Source organism: Kogia breviceps, chromosome 4, assembly GCF_026419965.1.
Source record: "Kogia breviceps isolate mKogBre1 chromosome 4, mKogBre1 haplotype 1, whole genome shotgun sequence".
NCBI lineage: Eukaryota > Metazoa > Chordata > Mammalia > Artiodactyla > Physeteridae > Kogia > Kogia breviceps.
Genome location: NC_081313.1, coordinates 34,873,102 through 34,889,452, shown reverse-complemented (window position 1 = coordinate 34,889,452; position 16,351 = coordinate 34,873,102). Strand labels below are relative to the sequence as shown.

The window sequence follows — 16,351 nt, the reverse complement described above, 5'->3', positions numbered from 1 at the left end:
GTCTGTAACAACTTCAATTAAGATGCTCATTCAGATTTCATACCCAGGTGCAGACCTAAAAATTGATTAATACCTTAATCAGTGCTGAACACCGTCAGCACACACCTTAGACACTCCTGGCAAAGCTGCATGAATATTTGTCGTTGTGTGAAGGAGAATTAGTCACAATTAGTCAAATGGTAATTGTTATTACAGAGCTTCAGCTGTGTAGTCCAACTGGTTTTCTATGGTTTGGGTCAAAGGCAGCCCTTCCTTCCTTGGGGCTCCCATAACATTTTGCGCATGTTATATGCATACATTCACTATGGGATGTCTCACACGATTGCTCTTTCTCTTCTAAGTTCTTTGTTTACTCGGCACACCTTTCAGCCTCTCAAGGTTTATTTATTTAAGGGCGTCCACCACCTGGTTCAAAAAAATCTTAGCATGAATGAATGAACAAATGAACCAGTGAAAAGATAAGGGCTGCATAGTAACTATATGTATACATTTTTTTTTTTTTTTTTTACTTTTAAAAGTCTATAAACACGCTTTGTCTGATTTGACCCCTGCAACCCTTGGCACGGTCAGGTCAACATGCAATCACCAGATCTAGGGCAGTGGTTCTCAACTGGGGGTCATTTCTCACCCCCAGTGCCCCCTCACCCAGGGAACACTTAGCAATGTCTGGAGATGTTCTGCTTCTTACAACTGAGGGTGGAGGGTACCACCTAGTACCTAGAGGTCACAGATGCTGCTAACATGTTACAGTGCACAGGACAGCTTCCACCATAAAAATTTATCTGACCTGAAATGTCAATATTGTCAAGAATGAGAAACCCTCATCCAGGCCTTCTATCTCTAAAACTATTGTAACCCTATGTTCTGTGAGCTCCTGTCTGACATATTTTTCTGACTAAGTATGTCCTGTAAGAAATCACTCAGTGTACCACGTTAAACTACTCCTTGCATTCAGTCACCTTACTCAAAAATATACAAACTAACCAGAAAGTATGGGAATAGCAAGTTCGTGGTTTGATTCCCAACTGCTGACCCAGGATGAACGTTTCATTTGCCCACCATGTTCTTTTAGAGAAGGCTCTTGGGCATAGCTTGGAAGCACCTGGGTACTTTCATGCATTTCAAGAAGAATAATTTTGCTGTCTAAGCTGTCTTGGAACATTTATGAGTTCGCCTGCTTCTTGTGATTAAAGCTCCTAGAAGGATAGCTAGAGAGAGCTAGGTGGATTTAATTATCAGCTGTTTAAAAGAAAACCCAGTGTCGAAATACTGGCAACTTAATTCCACCTTTTGCCTTTGAGAAAATCATACATGACTTGCCGGTGGGGAGGGGGGCACTGGAGCAGGAAATCACAGTGCCGCAGTGATAAGAGAATTATAAAGAGGGGACTAGCAATTCGTTTTGTTTGTCACAACTGAATTATGTTTCTTTCTATAACCTACAAAAATGATTCCCTAGCTTCATAAGTGTAGTGGAGTAACACATCTCGGTCTTTTCTAACTCCATCTCCAGCAGGATTGTGCATGTTCTAGTGAGTATCAATCCCAACAACACAGACGTGTAGAGAACAGGGAGAACAAAGGCTTCTCAGGGATCATCTTATCCACTGATTCTCTGCCTTTAAAAAATTTTCCTGAACTATTCATTCACACGAAATCATACCTGGAAACTTACTGTGTAAAATCAAAATTATTACACGAAGCTGTGTTTGGACGAGAGTGGGGGACAAGAGCAGGGCACCAGAGTGCCTTGGCAGGTCAGCGCTGTCCTCCCAGACTGTAACCCCGGCCCTGTCTGACTTAGCAACTCATCCTACTTTGGGATAGTTGCAGTAGGCGTAGAATACTTTCTGGAAAAGCAACCTAACTGTTCTCCTTCTTCCCCTCTTGAAGGGAAGGTAAACAAAGAAGAGATTAGCCTTCACAAAAATACCTAACTCTTACCAATAACTATGCCAGATTACTTAACGTGCCAGCTCATCTAACTTTCATGGATGGCTTTCTGAGCAAGATATTATTACCCCTATTTCAAGATGGGAAACGGATACGCTGAGAAATTACTCAGTCACAGAGTTGAAACTTACAGAACTGAAACTCATTCATGCACATGTTTGGTTCCCAAAGTCTACATTTTTGGTATATTATTTCTCCATGCTTTCTAAACACAGTTGATTAAAGCCCTCATCAACAAGATACATTTTTAAAACAAATACCTTGCCATTGCCCCTCACCCTCAGACTAAACATCTCCAGTTCCTTTTGTGTGATTTCAAGAGTTTTCACCATTAAGATTATTTTGTTCTGGTTTACCAATATCTTTCTTAAATCTCGATATCTGGAACTCACCAGATTATTCTAGACATGTTGTGGCCAGTGCAGAGTCCAGAGTTGGACTCTGAACAAGTCCAGAGTTTACTTGTTCTAGACCCTCTTGTTTCTATTAAGGCAGCCTGAGCTATCTTACTTTGGTAGCTACACTGTAACAGGTGAGTTAAATTATATATTTGCAATGAGCTAAATAACTTCAAGTCTTTTACAGAGGACTTGCTGTGAGCCAGGACTGTCACTTCATTTATGACTTTATAAAACCTAAACACAGGCCTTTACGTTTATCCCTTTCAAATTTTATCTTGCAGTTTTTGGCCCACTACTGAGGCTGTCAGGATATCTTGAATCCTATGTCTGTGCTTCAGCACATTAGCTATCTTTGGCTTTGCATCATCTGTAGATTTGGTGAGTCTGCCTTCCTTGTCCTCACTCTAGTCACTAATTAAAAAAAAAAAAAAAAAAAAGCTCAGGAGAAGAAAGTCTATCACAAAGATCTTCAGACAGGGCTTGGCATGAAGGAATCCCTAGCTGGGTACTACATCTGTATCTAAGAAATAATAGAAAAAATAATTTTGGAGTTGAGAGGGACAGATTTGATTTTTTCTTTCTGAAAAGTTTTATTCATATGTCAGCAACTGAGTTTATAGAAATTAACAGCTTTTGCCCATAATCACAGAACTGATTACTGATGCAATTGGACTCATAACCCAGAGCTGGTGATTGGTTGATGTTTTTTTCTCATCACACCATAAGGTGAGATCACTGATGGCAAGAAAGATTCTCCAAATTTGTTTTAAAATAATTTCTTGGTACAGTTTTCTTTTCTGACAATGTGCCCCTTTACCTTAAAAGGGCAACACAAAAATAAATTCCAGTGAATGGAAGACTCTTGTTCATATAAGCTTGGTTTCACGTCCACTGATTTGTATGGACAAATCTTATCAGAAAATGGTATAGGAACAATGTTATACCAACACAAGTCCTGTGTACAAAATAGGAAATGTTAATACAGTGACGATGGGAAAAGCTTTGGGTAAGGAGGTACCATCTTAGAAACAGGCAAAAGTACATCCTATAATAGTGAGTGTGTGTAGTAGAATAATTCTCTAGGCATGTTAGTAGTTGGCTTTCCTTTACTTTGACAGCTTCTGCATTCGTGGAGAATCCAGGAGTGATCAGAAGAGAAAACCCAGAGTTGATTTCATAAGACAGTTCTTGAACCTCCTTAGAACAATGCAGGGAGAGTCCTGTACACATAACAGGGCTGCACAGTACCAGAAGGGGTTGCCCGGTGGCCCAGGATGTACCTTTCAAGGATTTTTTTCGAAGGAGAAGAGATGGCACCTGTCCCCACAAACTTTGGCTACTGATATGACCTCGGGAAGAGATGCCCATTCTCTTTGAGGAAACTACCCATGCCTCATCATAAGTTTTACATTTGTATATAAGTATATATAAGTATCAATACTGATATATGAAATAATGAGGTCAACATTAAAAGTCAAAGTACTACATTAAACTTAATGAATGTGAATCTCAAAGGATTTAGAGAAGGAGTTCATGGAATCACCTCCTGTTGCTTTGACATAACTATGATTCTTGACCTTGGCTGAGTAAGTGAAACAAATGCAACTTCCAGAGTTCAGCTGAAATTCCTGCAGAGGTGAGTACTACACATAGTTAGGTACCACGGAAATCCTAGGACACGTGAGGCAGTGTAGCATGCACTCTGGGGTCAGACTGCCTGGATTGGACTCTCACGTTGGCCTTCGCTAGTTATGTAAACTAGTTACATAACTATTCTTGGTGTCCTTACCTAAAGCAGGGTAATAATGGAACTTTCCTCTTAACCATTGCTGTGGGAATTAACCAAGGTTACAAGTATAAAGTACTTAAAATTGGATCCCTGAAATGCTTCTATTTTTCTTGCAATGAACTGGTTTTAATTCTCTCTCCCTACATCCCCAGTTCACCTGGGGACGAACCTGGGAAACTCTGCCTCATTCCTCTTGGTCTCGTGTCTGCCATTTGGCAAATGCTCAAAGAACGCTCGTTGAACTCAACTGACTTGCCCACTGTCACTCCCAGCATCAGAGTCAACTCACTCCAGACCCACTTGCTGGATTGATCAGATTCAATTTTATTAAAAGTATAAGAACTAGAGCACGAAGGTTTTTATCACACTTATCCTCTGAGCATTCATTGTTACAACTATAAATATAGAACAGTGTCCTGTTTCCTAAAAGTTTATGCCATCACGCCTTAGTTCTATTGTTGAAAGCATTTTAAACATTAGAATCCTCCTCTAGACAGTTTTCTGGAGTCATTATTAAAATTATCTTTAGCTTCCAAAACTTTCTTGTGCAACTGAACTGCTCCTTTTAGGCATATATTGTTATAATTCAAATTCTACATGTCTGTTTAGTTTGCATGTTTATTTAAGGCCTCAGGGTTTGGAGTAACTCAACCTGAGGCCAATAAGAGTTACCAGTTGTTGACTACTTACGCGCTTTTCCTGTGTCATCTCAGCAGGTGCTTTACTATTGTTACCTCCTTGATGGTTTTAAACAAGTTCTTTTCCTCCCACTTAACAGAGGAGAAAACTGAGGCTCAGAAAGTGTAAGAAACTACGAATGCCTTTGTAGTACATGCTGTCAGTGCTCTGCTGATATAGATCCCATAACCATTTATGTGCACATGGACACGCTGTGTGCTTTCACTCCCAACACCCAGCACCTGTGTCTCTGTCGGCACCTGGAACCATCTTGACCTGCACTTGGAGAGCTGATAGTGTCTAGGAATTTATGACCTCCAAGGGTCGCCCTTAACCATCAACTGAAGGCTGTTCTGGACAACTTGAAGCACTACTTCTAGAGGGGACCAAGCCAGATACCATCCCCACCATCCACCCCGCCGTGGGATAGCACTTGACATTGCATTCTTGCTTGTTTTTTAATTTTCTTTTTCAGCCTTTTCCCTGTCTCATTTCCCTACTCCCTGTCAGTTTTCCCCCAGAATATTTTTCTAATAATTCACTTTCATTTGAACCCTTGTCTCAGCATATAGCTTCTGGGGAACTCGACCTAAATAAAAATCACACAACTCATTAATGATAGAGCTGGGATCCAAATCCAATTCTGACAAAGTTCAAGATCAATGCTCTAAAATCCCCAATCTAGACTGCTTCTCCTCACAATGGCAGAGAAGATGGAAGCAGGAATCAGATATGACTGGTGCAGAGACTTGCTTACTGGTCCTACTCCCTAAGCATCTCTGTATGTTCTCTGAGTACCAGCCAAGGCCATCTGACCAGCCTCTCTCCTCATCCTCCAGAGTTTCTTCACAGGCCCCCTTTACCCTCTGATGGTCTAAGCCTCTGGCTGATTGCTGCTGCCCCAAAGAAGTGACAGCCAAGGGCAAGATCACAGAACCAGAGGGACACTGTGTATAACCAAATCAAGTGCAGATCAAACTGGGCTCCTAGCAACTAACTGCAGAAATCAATCAGTAATCTACATGGTATTTATTGAATACCTACTGTGGGCTCAGTGACGGCCACGGTGCCCTCATTTCAGCCTGGAATTTCAGCCTCTTCCTTCTACCTTCTGCTTTAAGGCATCCATTGACTCTCCGCCACGTCAAAGGCTTCTGACTTTGGGTCTGTAGCAACCCACTCTCAACCAACATGTTGGAGAAATCACCCTCTGCCCAAATTTGACAGTTAGGGGATAGTTTCATTTTAGAAACATCTCATGTTAATGAAAGTGCTACATATCCTTTTGTCTTTAATATTTTTTCCTTCAGGTAAGATTTTAAGACATAAAAATACAGGCTTTTAGGGCTTCCCTGGTGGCGCAGTGGTTGAGGAAAAAAAAAAAAAAATACAGGCTTTTAGTACCCATCCATAGAAATAAGACAAGACAGGTCACACTTGGGAGTAGCTACACTTTTGCCTTTCACACCTATAATGGCTATATAAACACAAGTTTGACACGCATATATGGCCATGGTATGCACAGAAGTTAATCTAGGTCTTTCTATTCCTCGATAAGAGCTTTCCAGGAAGTCAGGCTTAGTGATAGCTACAAAGGGAGAGAGAGCTAGTCAGCCATGCTTATGAAGTTCAGAGCAAACACCCAGAGACTATGGTGCTGGCACGGCTCACAAGGGAAGCCGGGCACAATCACAAACCAGTTCGTAAACTTGGCCTGGGCTGTCTGAGCACAGCACCTCGGTACTTCACTGCATTCTCCACCTCACAAGCTAATCTGGCCCAACTGTGCCCTGACATGGGGCAGGGCTCTTTGACTGGTTCCTCCGCTTCCCTGACTGCCCTGCTCTCTTTAAAAAAATAAAAAATAAAAAAAATAAAAATAAAGCATGGTGCTTCTTGCTTCAAACAAGGAAGCAGCTGGCCCACTGGTTGGGTAGCGGAGGAAGGAGGACTGGTCCTGAATGTTACACAGCCACAAAACGGTCCTTTCCTAAAAAACTGAGCTCTCAGTTAGGGGGAAGCCAGGCATGGTAAACATCACCAATTCAATCTCCACTAATGTAAATCTATTAATACTTAATAACACACAGCTATCCACAAGTCAAATATTCTGAACGTTATTTCTCCTTTTACAAATTTGCAAGATTTTACTAAAGATTAGATCACACAAAATACAACTTTTTTCCATATTCATGGATGAAGAAATTAAGGATGTTATCATATACCTGATTTAATTTTGAGAGTTTCATACTTCAAGATGGGCTCTCATTGGAAACTGGAAAAATCTGATATTTAAGGGATGAGGCTGGGAAAACTGATCTAGCTCCATAAGATCCCTAGTCATGGTCTTTCGTAATCTAAAGTTCAATGTCTGAAGGGGCAGAGAAAACTTGAATTTGGAATCTGCAGGCCTCATTATACCTCTCTGTCAATATTTGAGGAGATTTAATCAGGTAGGTGGGGCACAGATAAAGGTGGTGTCAGGGGTAGGTGCTGGGTGACTGGTTTGTTTTTTTGTGGTACACGGGCCTCTCACCGCTGTGGCCCCTCCTGCTGCGAAGCGCAGGCTCCGGACGCACAGGCTCAGTGGCCATGGCTCACGGGCCCAGCCGCTCCACTGCATGCAGGATCCTCCTGGACCGGGGCACGAACCCGCGTCCCCCGCATCGGCAGGCGGACCCTCAACCACTGCGCCACCAGGGAAGCCCCGGGTGACTGGTTTATTCAATGCAGAATGTTGGCTGGTAGCTGGTGCATGGGGTACAGAGTCCAGTCACCTAGGAAAAGGTTGGCAAGACTTATAAAGGCATCAGGCTCCCAGGCATTGGTGTGTTGGGCAAAGTTCTGACCCTGGGTGCAACTGAAGTATATAGCGGGAAAATGAGTATTCCATCCACAGGGAAAGGCCACAAATCAGGGCTTCAGGTAGGGCACAGGGATACTTGGGGCTTCTTGGAGAATAGCTTCGACAGTTGCACAGCTATTTCCAGACACTTTCTTCTGGAAGGGGGTCCAAATCCAGCCTCTGCCCTGGTTAAGGCTGGACATAACAGAGCATTAGTGACAATTGTAGACAATTACTGGGAAAGTTCCAGGTCAGGATTTAGATGTTGATTCCCTTAAATAAAATGAAGATCTACTCCATGTGTCAGAATGGTAGAGGAGGGGATACAGGGGTGAACAAAACATCCTCCATGAATTTTCAGGTCTAGTGAGATTTTTTGTGTGTGTGTGGTACACGGGCCTCTCACTCTTGTGGCCTCTCCCGTTGCGGAGCACAGGCTCCGGATGTGCAGGCTCAGCGGCCATGGCTCACGGGCCCAGCCGCTCCACGGCATGTGGGATCTTCCCGGACCGGGGCACGAACCCGTGTCCCCTGCATTGGCAGGCGGACTCCCAACCACTGCACCACCAGGGAAGCCCGGTCTAGTGAGTTTTAATCCATAACTATTTATTACACAGAGTATGCAGTGGTCATTCTGTCAATCGTTCGAAAACAAATTGTGTATATTTCAAGCTCAATCCAGAATTTGTCTGGATTTCACACCTATAATGGCTACATAAACACAAGTTTGACAGGCATATATGGCCATGGTATGCACAGAAGTTAATCTAGGTCTTTCTATTCCTCAATAAGAGCTTTTCAGGAAGTCAGGCTTAGTGACTTAAAACACAGACGTCACGATGACTTCGTTTAGAAGAGAGACACAAAACAAGTGTCACCTCCCCAAACTCCTGATCCTCCACCACTGGTTGCCCTTCTGTCCATCCCTGTGTCCTGCATCTTGTGGAAAGCTTCTAAAACAACAAACAACATCCTGAAATATCCCCTCCGTGGTTGGGACACGCGCCTCCGCACTCTTAATACCTGCAACCCTGCTGTGGAGCTGTAACACAGACACTGTAATTAGTTAAGGTTAAGGCTTAAGGCTGGTACGTTGTGACAGAAACAGAAAGAGATTCCTGATAGATGGATCTGACGAAATATTGTGGATTCATTTTGGACGAATTTGGGAAATACAGACCACAGAAGACTGATCTGCAGCTGAGGTTGAAGAAGTGCTCCAGGCCCCTGGGCCTCCCGGTCTGTGCGGTGCCGGCCAGATGGGGCGCCACGGAATCCTCTCTGTACGATCAGTTGCATCCGATTTCAAAGTGTGTTTATGTCACACATCATCACCACCCGTATGCTGCTAACTACAGAGGAGGAGGAAGCTTCGCTCTGAGTCTGAGGGATGACACTGCTGACAGCCTGTGAGTGTTTCTGGAAGAGCCCAAATGGGACCCTGATGCCTGCTGCTTGTGAAAACTGATGGTGGTCCTTGGGCTGTGGCTGCTGGTGACTCTGCCTGATGACAAGTTAGACATCCATAACTATGTCTAGCAGGCAGTTACGAGGAGCAGGGGATAGGCCCCGAAGATGCCTTTGCGGGTGGCTCTGAAACGCCTAGAATTCTATATCATCGAGTTCAAGGTTAAGGGTTTAAACTAAACCAAAGTAACACACGGACTTAAAAAATCAGGGTGAGAAGAAAACCACCACCCACAGGTTCTTCCTGAGAGGGTTTTCCTAGGGAAAAGATGCTGGGTGATTGAGGGACCCTGGGGCCCTAGTTGTGGAGGCTATCAGGCAGGGAGAGGCTGGCCGGGCCAGTCCAAGCCAGTGTGGACTTCTGCACAGTTAAACTTGGGTTAGCTTCCACTAGAGGCAGAAACCCAGGCGTGTCAATGAACAAGAGCTGGTGGCCGGCAGCACACAAACACATTCCGTCAACCCCGTTCCTATCCTCCCATAACAGAAGCCCTAGTTGAGGCTACTGAACCAAAGTGGTGTGGAGACATTTTGCACACCAGGACGGGCTCTTGTCCTGTAATGGTTGGCGGATGACTGTCCTGTAATCTAAGGTAGAAGACTGGAAGTATGGCTCATCATTGGCATGTGTGACCTGAACGTTCAAGGTTCAGGCTATTCTTGGGTGGTCCCAGTCCTTTTAATACTAATTAGCTGAGGCACAAACCTCATCACTCACACTTCCAGCTGCTTCACAGAGGTGAGTCACGTAGCTACTGTGTAAGCCTCGCCGACCTCCCAGATTCTGCTCAGTGCGTAACTATGCTGCCCTTGACTCATCCTGCGTATATTTTATTGCATTCCATGAGAAAAGTACATATTCTAGGGAGGATCAAATATCTGGGGGTATGTCAAGGTCTCGGGATTGAGTCATGAATGTGCAGAGACCACATCGGTATGGAGTCAGGCCTTTGTCCCCGCTGTGGACCCTCAGGCCACAGTGACCAAGCCATAGCACAGACACACTGCAGAGGGGAGCAGACAGCCGTGGGACCTGGGCTGGGCACAGGCAGGAGGGGTTCTGGGAAATGGCACGAAAGAAAGTTTGCTTAGATACTCTGCTGTCATCAGTCTCAGTGTTTCCCCCTCCACAGAGCTGCTCCATTCCAGTATCACTTCACTGCTAACAGGCTGAGCTGTGTTCCAGGGCTTCACTCTATTAAAAGTGAGTCACTGCTGATGTTGATAACATGTAACTGGAAAAAAGCCACATGTAATTGGACTCTGAGTACTTTGCAACATCTGTCTATAGTCCATCTATTTTGTTTTAGCCACCACTGGCACACCTGCGTCGTCTCTCCTAACCTATTACAACCATCTTCCTCCGCATTCATTGCTCTCCAATACACTTTGACTTGATTACCGGCTGTATTTCCAAAAGACAATCTAACAGTATTATTACCCTGCTTAAAACTCTTTAATAACCTTAGGGAGCCATGATTAAATTAGGTTTACTTATCTGTCTTCTCTTCTATAAACCATGAGCTCCTTAAAGGTAGAAACATAAATTCAAAATTCATCCTTGAATCCATAAACGTGCTCGAGGGCTTCCCTGGTGGCGCAGTGGTTGAGAGTCCGCCTGCCGATGCAGGGGACGCCGCAGGTTCGTGCCCCGGTCCGGGAAGATCCCACGTGCCGCGCAGCGGCTGGGCCCGTGAGCCATGGCTGCTGAGCCCGCGCGTCTGGAGCCTATGCTCCGCAACGGGAGAGGCCACAGCAGTGAGAGGCCCGCGTACCGCAAAAAAACAAAACAAAACAAAAACAAACATAAACGTGCTCGATAAAAACTTGCTAAAAGTCCTCATCACACACAAAGGTCTATGCATATCTTCCATTGTCATCATCCAGGTAGACGAGACCAGAAGCTCCGTCGCCTGGCCTGCTATGACCTGAACTCTGGCGTCATAGCATCTGTGACACCAGGAAGACCAGGTGATGTAGGTCTACTAATGTCCATGGCACTAGAAGAGACTAAGATTTCTTCTTGCCTCTTGAAGTAAAGACAGCAGTAATCGTAAGCTCTATGGCTTTCTCCCTCACTGCCAGTGTGCGTTCAAGGAAAGTGTGCATTGTTCCTGCTTCAGAACATTTTTAACAGGCTCACGCTTCACTGTTTACCAACTACAGCCATGACTCTAATACTTGCTTGAAATATATCCTGTTATGTCCTGAGCTCTTAGGGCTCTGTGGAGCTTTACCAGCAAAGGGGCATGAAAGTGTAAGGTTTATTTAAAAAAAATAAAATGTTCCTGCCACTGTGTCATTATTTCCTATCTGTTAGCAATGAGAATAGAGGTGTCTTTTCTTTCACATAAGTGCTGTGTGTGTTTGCATAAGTTTATGAAAAATGTTCAAAGGTATACAAAGAACATTATTTGGGGGATCCTGGTTCCTTTGGGACATGGCCTCTCACTCCTAGTGTAATTTTTTTATCTTGACCGGTATGGAATGATATTTAGAGTGATAAGATACTAATTATGTGCTTTGCCTGCAAACCATGCCATGTATACACACACACATATATTACACACAAATAGTTTTTTTTCGGCTGCGCCATGTGGCTTGCGGGATCTTGGTTCCCCGACCAGGGATCAGACCCAGGCCCTGGCAGTGAAAGCGCGGAATCCTAACCACTAGACCTCCAGGGAATTCCCTGTATATGTTTTATATAAATATCACACACACACGTGCACACACACACACACAGTACAATCATGAACCTCTTACCTGGCCTACAACTTTAAGAACTATGACTCGCTTCCTCTCCAAAATACTACCCATCCTTCAAGACCCAGCAAGATTTGTCTTTTCCATGAAGCTTTTGCCATCTCTAGACCTTCTGTAATTTAACTCGAGTTCACTGACCTAAGTTTACATCCAAAGGGAATAATTACAAACACAGTGCTCATGTACCATGCACTCTGGCCAAATTAATTGTACGCCTTCCACGAAGTAAGTGCTCAAAAGACCTCTGTTGGATGCTGTGTGTGTGTGAAATAGAACCACTCACTCCTAGCACAGTGCCCCATACATAGTGTAAACCCAGCGACTGGCTGAATTGTTCTCTGCGTACACCTCATATCTACACCTGTGCACGTCTTTTATGTTGTTCCTTTATCACACATGCTATTCCTGCAGCCACTCCCTGCTCTTTTAGGCCTTTCAAAGTCTTAACCCAGTATTCTAAAATCTGCTGGAATAACACCAACCTCCCCTGTGAAGTTCCCTCTGCTTCACCACACCCTGAGGTGACTCTCCTCTCTTCACTCCTCTTGAAGAGTGTAGTGCAGGCCACTATTTCCATAGTTAATACATTCTGCCTCATACAGTAATTCTTTAAACATATTCCTGATCTCTTAAGTCATGATAAATTCCTTGAGGGAAGAATCACTGTTTTCCTCATAGCCGTAATTTCAATCTTTAAAAATGGAAAGCTCTAAAGAAATATCTGTACATTGAATTTGTTGAATTAACGATTCCAGGCCACCTTAATTTAGCCTTTTTTAGAGCATCTTGGCCATCTGTATTCATCACACAATCTAGACCTTAAAACTATACAGTCTCTCATTAATTTCTAGAAGTTCCTCATATCCTAACTAGACTGAACTTCTTCAGGTCGGGACTAGCCTCCCCCCACCTTACACTGCTGAGGTCAAAGAGGATGCTCACTTGTGGACCAACAGAAATAGGAGAGGTATAACAACGTATAACAGGCGCTCCTCAGAAGAATATTTGTATCCATTAAGTCTTTACGCACATTTCTCATTAAAATTATCTTTGCAGAAGCAGCAGTTTCTTTTTTAATTAATTAATTTTTATTTTTACTCATTCTTGGCTGCATTGGGTCTTCGTTGCTGCGCACAGGCTTTCTCTAGTTGTGGCAAGCGGGGGCTATTCTTCGTTGTGGTGCGCAGGCTTCTCATTGCGGTGGCTTCTCTTGTTGCGGAGCACGGGCTCTAGGCTCATGGACTCAGTAGTTGTGACTCCTGGGCTCTGGAGTCCAGGCTCAGTAGCTGTGGTGCACGGGCTTAGTTGCTCTGCGGCATGTGGGATCTTCCCGGACCAGGGCTTGAACCCGTGTCCCCTGCATTGGCAGGCAGATTCCCAACCACTGTGCTACCAGGGAAGCCCAGGAGCAGCAGTTTTGATGCAACCAGTTGACAGTTCAACCCTGTGAAGCCCTCTGAAAATGAAACGTTGTTGCTCATTCCTGATTTTGGAATAAGAAATTCTTCCTGAGAACACTTCTACACTGTTGGTGGGAAGCCACTATGGAAAACAGTATGGCAGTTCTTCAAAAAACTAAAAATAGAACTACCGTATGATCCATCAACTCCACTCCTAGGTATATATCCAGAAAAAATGAAAACACTAATTTGAAAAGACACATGCACCCCGGTGTTCATAGCAGCACTATTTACAATAGCCAAGACATGGAAGCAACCCAAGTGTCCATCAACAGACAAACTGATAAAAAGGATATGGTATATATGCACAATGGAATATTACTCAGCCATAAAAAAGAACGAAATTCTGCCATTTGCAGCAACGTGGATGGACCTGGAGGGTATTATGCTTAATGAAAAAAGTCAGAGAAAGACAAATACTGTGTGATATCACTTATTTGTGAAATCTAAAAAATAAAACAAACAAAGGTATATAGCAAAAGAGAAACAGACTCACAGATACAGAGAACGAAATAGTAGTTACCAGCGGGGAGAGGGGAGGGAAGAGGGGCAAGATAGGGGTATGGGATTAAGAGGTACTAACTACTATATATAAAATAGATAAGCCAAACGGATATATTCTACAGCATGGGGAATTATAGCCATCATTTTGTAATAACTTGGAATGGAATATAATCTATAAAAGTACCGAGTCACTAGGCTGTACACCTGAAACTAATGTAATATTGTAAATCAACTATATTTTAATTTAAAAAATTAAATAAACTGTGGTACATCCAGAAAAAAAAGAAAAAAGAAAGAAATTCTCCTTGAGAGTATGTAACCTGCCTTGAGGATCAGATGTAAAGACTAATTAATATTAAGGATGAAAGACAAACAGACAGCATCAATTACAACACTTTAGCTAATACAATGGTGGCACTGTTCGATGCTTAGTTCTCATTAAATTTCCAAGAGGGCAATTAGACTTAATAAAAAAATCCTTTTAGGGCCAGCATATTTTAAATTGCTCATCTGCCTAAGCAAGAAGAGCCCTGCTCAAGGCTTCAAGTGCCAACATTCCTCAGGCATGCAGATCTGTCATCTCCTCCCAGCTCCTGGGCAGCTTTTCTCCCCGAGATGCTTCCCAGTTTCTTTCCTCAGCAGTGCCACCTCTTGCACTGACTAAACTTAATTCAATGAATGGCTGGTGAAACTACAGTAGCATCTTTTTTTTTTTTTTTTTAAGTCCTCTCTTAACATTTTTAGTCTGCCTCATACAATGGGAGAGAAAATAAAAATAAAATGATTTGGGTACAATCCAGACCTGGCAGAAAAAGAAACACATGGCCCATGAATGTCATCTGAGCTTCAATCCATGTCATATCAGGAGATCACTCTGGCCGAACTCATCGGATAAATGGCCAGCGCCAGCAAACACACACACACGCTCGTGTTCAAACATGCTCATCTGCACCTTCTTATATAAACATCATACTGCGTCCTTAACAATCCCCAGGCCATTTTAAGGTAAGAATTTTGGAGTAGCCACATATTCCAAAGGAATTTTGATTAGCCTACTAAGAAAAAGAAAAGAAGAAATTTTTTTCCTTTGCTAAATTACTTAGTATGTGTAAGTAATGTTAAACTATGTGATTTGTATTTACTATAAACCGTTGCATTTTCTTATGCTCTGCTCCCGCCAAATAAACAAAGCAAACACAAACTATCAAAAAGCAAAAAAAAAAAAAAAAAAAAAGCAAATATAAAACCAGCTAATGGTTTTGTTTCCTCTATGAAGTTAAAGGCTTGCTAAAAATGTCAAAGCAGTTGAAATAGGTGCTCTTTGCAGACTCTCTAGGTCAAAAATGTAACTTGAGCTCTAGTCTTTTAGCTGGGGATACATTTTAAATTTTCTTTAAAGATTTCCTTTGCCATACTTTTCATTTCACAAGTCTTTTAAATTCCTCGAGCCTTGCCCAGTGGAGTGAAAGTCACCTTAATGAAGAAAGTAGAGACGTAACCACCATGACTTTGGAATAGCAGAGGATCTCAGCTGTAATTCTTTGGCTCAGACCCAGGGTCTAAAACCAGCCATGGGAAAAGCTGCTGACATGGAGCCTGCAATTCCCTCCATGTTTGACTTGCAAAATGTTGACATTATAACACCAGAGAGACCCCAAAATATTTCAAACAATTATGACTTCTTTCCTATAAATATTTTAAAATTGTTTTAGGAGATAAAATAACATATTTTACACTTTTTGTTTTCTCAGTTACTCTGGTTGCCCTCAGCAGCTCACTACTAGGGATTTATTTTTGGCTCGAAGGTCAGGGAGGACATTTTAAGGCACTACTTCTGCTGCTAAACTGTGTTTTCCAAGATGAGTTGCCTGGTAAGTAGGGGAGTTGGCCGCTCTTAAAGCAACAAGTGACTGTGGTATCACAGAATAGGAGAAATGATGATTTCTTTCCTTTGTTCAAGCTCAAGCAAGAAAAACAATCAAGTACTCAAGATGATATTTTAAAACGTCTCCCACCCTCGTTACGAGCACAGTTTTCTTTCTGGGCAGAAAAATACTTTTCATTCCCTTTCATTTCTCTCCTGTTCCAGTTATTGCTGTATGAGACCTAAGTCTGAATATATGGCAACTCTTCCAATAGGAAGAGGGTATAAAGAGGGAGGGAGAATTACAGAGATGGCCAAGGAAACTCGTGACTTTGAGTATATTATCCAACTATTTCGGGTGTTTCCTCCTTCAGATTTAGCCAAATGGTAATCACCCATAGAGTAAGAGGTAAAATTGATTTGAAATCTGCAATTTCCACTCTCAGAGAATATGATTAAGAGGACTTAATTCTGAGCTCTGGAAAAAGGCGATGATATCCTTAGTCACAGACGAGCTGAGTGACCAGTACGTTAATAATCCTTCAGTGCAATTTCAGTCTCTCTCCCAGAGCCTGAGGACCAAGAGACCTAGCTTGCCTTCACCAGAAATGCCCTCAGCGTGAT

General features: G+C 43.0%; 1 protein-coding gene across 9 annotated transcripts in view; it reads right to left on the bottom strand.

Annotated features, from left to right (window-relative positions):
• Nucleotides 1-16,351, bottom strand: part of GHR (growth hormone receptor) — a 290,708-nt gene that overhangs the window by 150,889 nt on the left and 123,468 nt on the right. The window lies entirely within an intron of this gene.